At 31.4% G+C, this 12021-nt stretch overlaps 1 long non-coding RNA gene across 5 annotated transcripts; it reads right to left on the minus strand.

The window, feature by feature from the left end:
• Positions 1 to 7424: 7424 nt before the first annotated feature.
• On the minus strand, positions 7425 to 11309 carry LOC107628329 (uncharacterized). 5 transcript variants are annotated; one of them, XR_015902314.1, is made up of 3 exons: positions 11056 to 11309; positions 8181 to 10549; positions 7425 to 8106 (listed from the first exon to the last, which is right to left on the minus strand). It is a non-coding gene; the product is annotated as an uncharacterized LOC107628329 (long non-coding RNA). The 5 variants fall into 5 exon arrangements; XR_015902313.1 differs by having other exon boundaries at positions 8181 to 9273; positions 9756 to 11309; XR_015902311.1 differs by having other exon boundaries at positions 8181 to 8281; positions 8758 to 11309.
• Between the last annotated feature and the right edge of the window lie 712 nt (positions 11310 to 12021).

Raw genomic sequence — 12021 nt, forward strand, 5'->3', positions numbered from 1 at the left:
ACACGTATATACCTGAATGAGAATGTGTGCTTAATTTGAATGAAAAATCTGACATATTTTAATGTTTTAGAATTCAAATATACTATAGCCTATAGGCCTATAGTTGCAAACACAAATGAATAAATAAAACAAATTAAGATTCAAGAAATAAGATGCATTATTTCTCTTAAAGAACAAATAAGATGCATTATTCAAGACATTACAGACATTCCAATATACATATATATAGAAAGTGGAGACTCAATCCTTTGTATAAAACAATCATATGGTAATAGCAAACAACAGGAAATGTAAGTAACTTTCTCTTAAAGATAATCCTAACTAACAAAGGGAAAATTCAAAATGAAACTACTTTTGCACTCTATGCATTATTTCTTTTTCATTTTCTTTATTACTACAAGTAATTGATTAAGATAAATTGACAGAACTAAAAAGTGTAATTAGGAGGAAAAAGGAATAATCCTCCAAATTAAAGGGTTGATGTCTTTCCTGGTTTCCTTTAATTTTCATCTACAATTGGCTGTTCTATGAAGCCAAACATCTCTCGATAACACATGGTGACAAGTTCATAGATGGAGTCATAGTAGCAGAGCAATGTAACCAATGATATAAGCACATTGATGATGAAAAACCCTAGAAATTGACCAACGACGATAAGCCACAAGAGTGCTTCAAATGCAATCACACCTAAACCTTGGAACTGAGTAGTAGTTAAGGGTACATATAGTTTGAAATGATGATTAATTATGAGGTGTTGAATCTACCGCAGAGTTGTGCCTCTTAGAAGGTCCTGAAGGTGGAACGGGTATCCCTTTTGGGAAGAAATTGAAAACAAGTTCATAGTTCACAGTTCCAATTCACAGTTCACAAGTCATAGTTCAACCATTTTGAAATCACAGAGAGGGACAGAGAAAAGGTGGCCATAGACCACCCACCTCAGTTTATTAACAAGAGAATTAAAATGGGTGATGCAAACAAGCAAAAAAGAAACTTAGAGAGGGACAAAAAATGAAGAAACCTACCGCTGATTCCGCGTGGGGGAGGAGAAGCAGCCACTGATTCCGCCCACTGCGTCAAGAAGGAAGAGCACCGTATTAGGGAAGAGGAGCAGCCACCGCGTTGTCCATTGGGTACAGCCACCGTCGTAGGAGGAGCAGAGCGCAGAAGTCAGCCACCGTCGTAGGTGGAGCAAAACACAGAAGTAGAATGCAGAGGAGGAGGAAAAGCACAGTGCTGTTAAGAATGGCAAACGTTGAGGTCAGGGATGAGGGGATCAGATTTGGGGCTTTTAAAGATTGTAGGGCCAGCCCTATTTTAATTTTTGTTGGGAGGGCTTAATTAGGACTAGACTTACAAAATATGATTTTGTAATTTTTGGGATTGTGGACTAGAATTATTTTAGAGGGTTGAGGGCTAGCCCTAAAATTTGGGCTAAATTGACACTACTAGTTACAAGGGCTTTAACAAGTTCTTTGGAATTTAAGTCTCTCCAATTGACTGTTTATGAGTCTATCATCAGTACAATGTCTATTTCCTAAGCTAAATCAATGAATGTTGCATTTGAGTCAAGGTATGAAAATATTTATATTATTCATGCAATGCATGTAGTGATTATTAGAATAATTTATCTACAAATTTATTTGACTTACAACTATATACAAATTAAATAACATTTTTACAAAAATTGATATTTACTTGTATTAATAATTTTATAAAAGCAATTCATTTAATTATATCTCTTTATATTACAAAGCTAACAAAAACAAGAGAAAAATAGATTAAAAAAAATGCCACAAAATGCTAAAATAACAGTTGCTATTTTCCACCTCCATTATAGTGAATAGATAGCCAATTTCTTAGTTAGAAGAAATTTTTGTATCACTCTTATAGCATATTTAAGGTATCTTTTAAAAATATTTATGACCACTTAGTTTAATTTATAATATAAAAAGGTAGTGCAAAAATAATAAATAAATACATAGTTCTAATAACATGATCACTACAACAAATTCGGGCTGAGGCAACCCTTTAAAAACATTGCCTATAATAAGGAAAAGTGTTGCCTTTTATCAAAGGCAATACTTTCCGACAAAAAGCAACGCTTTTTGGGGGGTTGGCTATACGGCCGTTACCTTTGGTCTAAGGCAACGCTTTTGTGTATTAAAGGGAACCCTTTTTATGGCAACTTTCAAAAAATGTTGCCTTTTTGGCAAATAAAGCAACTCCGCGAAAGGGTTGCCTTAGAGCACCCAAACACAACGCTTTAGATGAGACGTTATGACAATACTTTTTACAAGTTGTATTTTCTAATACATAAAGCAACACTTGTCCAGAATTTTTTAAGTTGCCTTTTCATATACCTAAAGCAACAGTTGTGCAAGTTTTTTCTAGTTATTTTTTCATATACCTAAAGCAACCCTTGGCCAGATTTTCTTAAGTTGCCTTTTTCATATACCTAAAGGCTAAAGCAACACTTATCCAGGTTTTTTTAAGTTGTCTTTTTTTATAGAGCTAATGCAACACTTATGTAAGTTTATTTGCAGTTGTCCTTTTTTAAGTTGTCTTTCAAGTGCCAATTAACATACTTGCTAAGTTACCAAGTCAAATAAATAATAAACATAAGTAAGCAAAATAATAAACAAATATATAAAATATACTTGTTTTTAACATTTGCATAGATATTAAAAAGTTTAATTAGTATTTCAAATACATCTTCATCAATAATTCTCAACAAAATAATAAAATTCTTGTCTAACAATAATTGTCATAACAAAATAGTAATTAATATTTATCAAAAAATATCAATCTACTTGCATATTTTATATCCATGCTTGACTTGTCCCATATGCTAAATCTGCAAATAATACACAATAAAAAATAAGCAACTTATCATTAAAACTGAAAAATTATAATAAAAATTTCTTTATGATATTAAATACTATAGATATAAAAGCAATAAATAGGTCTAAAAAACTCCTTCTAAACAACAAGAGTGAAAGGTAACAGGACCTCACCTCTTGAGATGTTTCTTATATATGAATATTAAATTGTGTATTTGCCTTAACAAATATATATTCATGACCAGTGTTTTTTGTAGTTTTTCTAATAGAATATTTGTTAAAGCAAAACTAGCAAGTCACTATCTTAATTCTTATAAAACATGATTTCTTATCATTTAGGACCAAATTCGGCAACTTTTCTTGCTACCTCATTAAAAAGTGGTTTTAGAAGTTCTCTGAAATTTGTTATCGAAATTGCATGAAACTTTGAAATAGATACTTGAACCACTTTAATCCAACAACAAAAATTGTAAAAGTCTAGTGAAGGCCATCATGATTTGTCTAAGAACAAAATTTTCAAAAGTAAAAACAAGCAAGCAACATAGCTACGCTTGAACATAAAAAATTTAGATCTAGTTGATAGCATTTTACAAGTACTTGAACTTAAACCTATATTATGACAAGCCAAATCAAAAGAGGCGACACTTTAAATGAAAAGAATAATAGAGATGGAAGCATGCATATATACCAGCATTCTTAGGCAAAGCCCTCCAAGAACCTTCTCCATTGGCTTGAATGTAGTTGATCAAGATTTGATCCTCCTCTTTTGTCCAGCGGCCTTTCTTGAGTCCCACCTTGTCACAACAGGGAGCCCTTTCTATCTTTCTAGCTATGCCTCCTGCAACTACAATAATAATATAATGAAATTGGAATTATGAAAGAAGTGGGAAACAAGTATGGCAAAGTGGGAAACAAGTAACAACAAATAGTGTGGTGGTTATGAAAGAACAATAATGTTTTGTTAAGATTTCTTTTTAATAAATGACTTCTAAGACTTTGAGAATTGTACTATCTTTTTTGGCGACAAATACCATCCCCAATTCCCATCAATTCCTCACTATTTCTAAAGTGATGTTATTAAAAGTTAATTTTGTTTCTTGACACCCCAAAAAGAAAAGTAATAAATAAAGTTAATTTTGTTTAGATAGTTTATAGTTCTATTATTTATTCAAAAACTTGTTTTCACAAACTGTTTTGGAAATGACATTAAGTTTAATTGTAGGTATTAATAGATAAAGTCATTTAGTTGAAGAATACCAAAGTAAATAGATATTGAGAGTCAAGATCTGGAAAGTTGTAGGTATTAATAAAGTTTAATTGTGAAAGTAAAAGAATTGAGTGAAATAAAGGTAAAGACAAAAAAAGACAGCTAAGAGGAAGAGTGCATAACACAAGAAGAATGTGAAGATGGCTAACTTGACCACCTTCAACCATGGAAGTGGAACCCAACACCCAGGTGTCTTAAACTGAATCTCTGTGCAGTCCCTCTTTCCTCCTGTAACCATATGATTTTATACACAAAATTCTCAGCAACCAAAGTCCATCAAGATCTAAAAGAGAATAGCATTTTCACCCTTAACACTGGTATGCAACAATAACTAGCTCCAAAACAGTGGAGAATAGAAAGGGAGATGAACTAGGAAGAATATGTAAACAAGAGTGTATACATAACATACCTTCCGGGGGTGGAGGACAAAAATCAGCTGAAGAAAGCTTCATTTTTAGCAAAATTTCAAAACTAGAAAAAACCAAGCCAATCCCACACAGTCAATTACTAAAAACAAAAGCTCTTTAAGTAGACCAATTAAGTAGGAGCAAAATCCTCACAAGAAGAATCTCAGACCACAAAAAAAATCCTTTTCTTCTCTCCCTTCCCGCTGCAAAATCTCATTCTTCTTACCTTTATAATTACCTTTATATCTATTAAGCAAGGCTAATAACAATTCATTCTTCCTAAAATCCTTTTACTATTTGCCAAATAATAATGCAAATTTCTAATTACCTGTATATCATGAAATTTAGCTTCTTTAACAATCAATTTGGATGTTATTTTTGCTACAATTTTTGTACTCCTCCTCGTATTTCTTGCTTAATAACTCTGCCTGTAAAATAGCAGCAATTGAGAGTTTATTCTTTCAATTTCTTAAACTTAAAATTAAATGACATATTTAAAGACAATGAAATTAAGAAGCCCCAAAAATTAAGATTCAATGCATTCAGAAATTGATAATCAACATGCAGAAAAATTCAGAAAACCCTAAGAAGCAACAATCAAAACCATGAAAACTTCAGAAAAATTGAAATAAAACTCCTAAAATCAGAATTATAAAACAGAAACAAAAATTAAGATTTATTGCATTCAGAAATTCATACTGAAAATGTAGAAAAATTCAGAAAACCCTATGAAGCAACAATCACAACCATGAAAACTTCATAAAAATTAAAATAAAACCACTAAAATCAGAATTATTAAGAAGCCCCAGAAATTTAGATTCATTGCATTCAGAAATTCATAATCAAAATGCAGAAAAATTCAGAAAACCCTAAGAAGCAACAATCATAGAACCATGAAAACTCCAGAAAAATTGAAATAAAACCCCTAAAATCAGAATTATTAAGAAGCCCCAAAAATTAAGATTCAATGCATTCAGAATTTGATAATCAACATGCAAAAAAATTCAGAAAACCCTAAGAAGCAACAATCAGAACCATGAAAACTACAAAAAAAATTGAAATAAAACCCCTAAAATCAGAATTATAAAACAGCAACAAAAATTAAGATTCAATGCATTCAGAAATTCATAATCAAAATGCAGAAAAATTTACAAAACCCTACGAAGCAACAATCAGAACCATGGAAACTTCAGAAAAATTTTAATAAAATCCCTAAAATCAGAATTATTAAAAAGTCCCCAAAATTTAGAAGCTCTCTTACCAGTAAGCAGAGGAGGAGAGGGGGGAGTTACAGCTGCGTATAGTGCTGTGAGAACTTGCGAAGAGGATCGGAGAAGGCAAGATGGGGGAAGAAGAGGAAGCGGGAGGAGAGGAGTTTCTACCGTGTACGTGGAGCCGAGACAGGAAGAGGAGGATCCGTGGAACAGCGTGCGTGGAGAAGATGACCGCGCCGACACCCGTGGAGGAGAGCACCGCGCCGACACCCGTGGAGGAGAGAAACGAGCCGACGACCGTGGAAGGGAGCACCGCGCCGTCGTCGTTTGGGGTTGACAGCACTGCAATTGAGAGCTACGGTCATTGTGGAGGAGAGCCGCGATCGATGGAGGGTGTGTGGCCGTCTGTCGTTCGTTTCAAATGTTAGGGTTACCGTATAGTGATGTAGTGATGATGAAGCTAAGTGATGATGAAGGAAATGATGAATTGATGAAGCAACTATGCCTTTTCTTTCCTTTTTTTTTTCTAAGTGATTTTATTGGAAAATAATTGGTGGGAATATGAAAAGTTTTCCTCTAAAATTTGTAACTGTGAATAATTTTAGGCAATTTTTTATAAATGTTATTTATTTAATTTTTTTAATAACCTTTATAAAATGTTGTATTTTTATTTAAAAATGTTGTCTTAAATGTTTTATATTGTAACATTTTTTTAGTGTTGTTTTAGATATCAAAGACAACTATTTTTGTGGGTGGCCAAAAATTTTGTTATCTTAGCCTTATTCAAAGGTAACTCGTCAAAAATGTTGTCTTTGCCTATCTAAGGCAACTTTTGTTAAATGTTGCTTCGAATAAGGGTTACCCACTACAAGAATATGGTTGATTAGCTACCACAGAAAGAGTCGTGAAATCATCGCTAATCTGACGCAAAATATAATTTGTGACGGATTAGCTACCGTCTAGCAACTAATGCTTTCCTCGCTAATTACAAGTCGCAGATCAGTGAGGCAAACACAATAGTCGCTAATTCATCGGAAAGTTTTTTAGCTATCGAATAGATAGTCGCAAATCCATCACTAAAGTAAAAGCTAATTCCATAGAAGAAATAGACTAAAAAGTAGTCGCTAATTAGCAACAAACTCTACTGCAGCAGACTCATCGCTAATTCCAAGCTAATTTCGTGGACAAAATGGAATGCTTAGTCGACGCTAGTCAGTGAGGAATTATTCCGAACCTAATTCGTCGCAAGTTGTCCGCTAATATGATCGTAAATCTGTCACATTTTGTTACAAATCTATAGCTAATTTTTGAAAATCCTTACTCAAATTTGTAGGAATTTTCTCGCTAAACCAAAACTATTCTAAATAAGAAAGAAGAGGTTATGAAGTAGTCACTAATTTGCTAGGAAATAATACGTAGTCAATTAATTGCAATACTATCGCAAAATGTCATCGCAAATTCTTTTTAAACTAGTAACAAATTGATAAGTATCTCACAAATGTTTCAGTCGCAATGGAGTCTTTAATTTGCCACCATCATCAACAACAAGTATGTCGCTAATTTTTCTAGAATATCAGTTAGAATGCCAATTTTGTCGTTATACTAAAATAAACAGCATATTATTTTTTTATTTTAGTGATTGAATTAAAAGATTATAATGCACACAAATAAAATTAGTTCATCAAAATTATACATGTTTAAAAAAATTCAAATTCAACATATGTATTAAAATAAAAGTCTAATGTAACATCTCCAACATATAGACTTCACAAATAAAATACTAAAAAAGCTAAATCTAACAATTCAAATAATTATTTATCAACTAATTAAGTAAACTACCAAAAAAAAGAGTAAGCTAACTTCTATAAAACCTGAAAATTAAACAAATTGTCCAATCAATTATCAATCAAACAAATAAACTACCTAAATAAGCTAAGCCTAACAAAATACATTAACATAAGCCACCTAATCAATATTATTGCCAGCAAAATCACTCTAATGGTCATTTTCATTAACCCTACCTAAATTTGCATTGTTTTCTTGGGAGAATCTTGGAATCTTAGAAAGGAGAGACAATAAACTACTCTGTATAGCTTCATTTACCTAGGCAACACTGCATTTATAGCACTAAGCAATGCTTCTTTAATAGCTTCAATGGTGTTTGCTTGTGAAATTGGTTTGATTGTAGAAACACATGTATCTTCTGGTAATGGCACATCTCTATGATCACGAATACCAATATTTAGACTGCGGCCTAATCCATGAACTTGTCCTTTCTTGTTGGCTCATGCAACTTCTATCCACACGTCAGAATTAACTTCAGGTTGATCTATTAAATCTTCTCCATATTTTTGTGATATTGTCTCTCCATATAAGTTCTACAGCAGAAAAATAATGACATATTATTAAGAAAACTAAAACTTAATTATACTACAAAATTAAAAACACTTACAATGATTTCCTTGGATATTTCAAAACATATTCTCCACTTTTTTTCTCATGAACATCATCATATACTTCAAGAAAAGATATACGACGCTTCAATTTAACTTCCTGTAACAACACTCATTAGAATATACTATCAATTTAACTCATTTGATAGGCAATATTTTTCTTTATACCTTTCTTCTCTTGTGGTCACCAAAATTGATAGACTCTAAATGTGTAGTTTATGAGCAGACATAGCAGTCCTATTTTTTTGACTAGCTACAGACTTGTTTTGCCACTTTGAATCTAATCAGTGATCAACTAAACTATTCCAAATATCAACTTTCATTGCTTTAGGTCCATGACCCTTAATATCAACAATGCTATGAGAGTTTGCCTCCTTAAAAACTCTATCCCTTGTTCTTTTTAAAATATCAGGATAGCAATCATGCATTGTCCTATTCCAGACCGTTCTTGCCATAATCTTATCATAATTTGATGCAAATTCATATTTTTCCTAAATTTAGAGAGGGAAAGACTTAGCAACTATTCAAGCCAATTATCTGTAAAAATCGCATTGAAGCAACATTATAATCACTTACCAGAAAACCTTTAAATAACTCGTCCTTCATGTCTGGCCAATACTCACACCATCTTGACGCTGGAGAAGGCATCCTACTTAACAAATTCTTTGTGATGTCACGAGCTACCATATGATCTATAAATCTGTTTCTATATTTAAAAAAATACAAAATTATCAAAAATAGTTTAACACAGAACAACATAAATCATCAAGAACAATATCATCAAAGCAACAACAAATTGTAGGCTCAACTATACTATTCATAGCTTCAAAATAATTCATAAAAATAACATAAATCATAAGAATATAAAACTCTTGAGAGTGCAAGACTAAAGCATAAATATAGCACATGCATTACTAACAAGAATAATGAATGGCATAATATTTATTAAATTCTGAAAATGCCTGACATAATAGGTTTTGGCTTATAAATGAAGAATCAAACAGGGTTTTGACACTTTGCTCTATGCACAAACACCAAAACATGCTCACAAACAGATTTATGGCTGCTGAATACTTCCAGTACACCTCAGACCTGAGAAGACAAATACGAGTTAGAATGCTGGAATCATTGAGCACCGGCATAGCACCTATTTAATCTTGCTATTTGAGTTATCTTGAAGTTTAAAGGTCTCTTTGCTTCATATGTTCATAGTTGTAACTTAATGATGGATCATGGAAGCATAATTGTTTTGTTATCTCTTATACTACTACTACTACTACTACTACTACTACTACTATTATTATTATTATTATTATTATTATTAGTAAAATATCTTTTGCTTTAGTCATGGCAAAAAAATATTTTTTTTCTCCATAACAAACATGTTTACTACACCTTATTTTAAGATTTTGTTGCCTAAAAAATAAAAATAATAATGCTCATCACAAGAAAAGTGCAGTATCCCTTACACAGCCATATGGTGAAATAATTTACTCTGTATCTTTTAATATAATAAAAATTTAAGAGAATGGAAGAATTATAATTATAAAAAGAAAAAAAAACTGATAAAGAACCTCGTAGTTGATGAATTATAATGTAGGACGGCAACTTCTCGTAGTTTTGGTATCAAATTACACCCTTCCAAAATGCATGTTCTATAATGAGACTACATTTGGGAGTTTAAGAAAATAAAGAGTGTAAGCAAGTGGCTTGTGGTCAAATACTAACATAAATAACACAAATAATAACATACTGTAAGAAATATTGGAAGGAAAATCAAACGTTAAAGCAAAAGCAAAATAGAACACAAGTTAATGGTCAAAACTTAATTTTAGAAATGAAAAAAAGAAACAATCTTATGTTTAAACAAATGGAAGGGAAATCACCACATTAGAAATAAAAAACAGAAACAATCTTAACTTTAAAGAACTTCAATGGAAGACATGACAAATTGACAATATGATGGAAGACATGGGTTACTTAATGGATTTCAAATTCACTATTAATGGTCAATACTCACATTTGGTTGACATGAAAAATTGAATTATAAAGCCAGTAATACCTTCAATTATATGAAAAAAAGAAATAGCCATGGCTGGACTTGACATGAACTTTTTACATTTTGATAGATTAACCTTGAGAATAAAGTAAGTTACTCGCTATTGAAACCAGAGCAAATGATAAGAAAATGTACAAACTTTATATCAACACGTTCTTTTGGAAACAAGCTTTCCAACAAATCATGAATCATAAATTTCTAGGCACAACATATCGATAAAGGGTAATTACCGTACCGTAACTGTCCTGTAGCATAAAAGTGGACATAACCACCCTTAAAGGTTTCCTCCAAACCAGTATGTCAATCGATCTACGATATTTTTATAATTCATAAGTTCAAACCTATAGCTTATCGAAAATCAATTCAACGATCAATACACTGCCAACAAGCAAGAATAGAATCCCCAACAAACATTCACCAAGAAATTCTCAATTCATACATCACTTTAACCAAAGCATAAACATAATATCTAACAACCTACAAACTCAATTGATTCCAAACAAATTGTAAAAAACAAAATTAGGAACTTAAGCTACCACTTCAGATACTAATACATATAGAGTACAATAATGAGTAAACTAAATCATACAATTGACCAGCAAAGAAATCATCTTAATCAAAAAATTTTGATTCTTAAAAACAAATTAAGAAAAGCAATGCAAGATGCGGGTACCCATTATCTAATAACAAAGTACTTTCAAACTTTAATCAAATCCAAATCCCATAATTAATCAAACCTAATTTTGAATTTCTTCATCCTAATCTTCCATCACTATTCAATTGACAGCAACAGCAACCAAGGAAGAAAAAAAAACCTGCGATTTTGTTGAACCAAGCAAAGAGCAGCGGTGGACCTCGCTCCTTCGATAGTGGCGACAGCAGCAACCTTCCCTTCTCAATGGCGGTGGACCTCGCTTCTTTGGCAGTGGCAAAAGCAGCAACTTTTCGTTTCTCAATGGTAGTGGCAGGATCTGAATAGAAGGGTTTTAAAATTTTTCATTTAAAATATGGAGGCTACAATTCTGTTTTGCTAGAAAAAGAGTGCGTGTTTTGTTTTTCAATTTGTTTCAAATTCATATCAGTTTTCTTTAAACAAAGATTTAAGTTCTACAAAATCTTTTAAAAGAGAGTTTAGATTTTTTTAATAAATACAAAAAAGTTTATATAAATATCATGACTTTATATTAAAATAGATACACAAAAATAAGTTAAATCATTCTTTTTATATTAATTATATTTTTATTTTTTATAGTTTATAAGAAAAATTTTATTATTTATAATTAATATTTTGAATTATTTAAAATGATATATATTTTATAATTTGTTAAAAGTTAGAGCCGTTAAAATAAGTTGGAATTCACGAATTGAGTTGTTTGCCTCATAAAAATGGATAAGTCAAGTTTTTATTTTAATTAAAATAAAAACTATATCTAATAGTCGTTATTCTAGTGAATTTAGTCGAACTCAAATTAAATTATATGCATGTCATTTTTTCAACATTAAAACCTAATTTGATTTAAAAATCCATATAAAAACAAAATTAAATATATTATATTTATAACCATAATATATTTAGTTTAACAAAAATATTTTATGTTCTTGCTGAGTTTAACCGATGTATAGCTCCTTCGCTGGTGAATGTTTGTAAGTTGTAAGCTCTTCGTTAAGATGAGGTATACATTGGCACTGAGTAAACAAGAGGGTGGGTACCTGCAAAAGACATTCCAACGCTTGAGTCGATAAGTATTTGAAGGGGATTCAAATAGATTCTTTTCCAATGA

Source organism: Arachis ipaensis, chromosome B1 (genome assembly GCF_059453495.1).
Source record: "Arachis ipaensis isolate K30076 ecotype BB chromosome B1, ASM5945349v1, whole genome shotgun sequence".
Taxonomy (NCBI): Eukaryota; Viridiplantae; Streptophyta; class Magnoliopsida; order Fabales; family Fabaceae; genus Arachis; species Arachis ipaensis.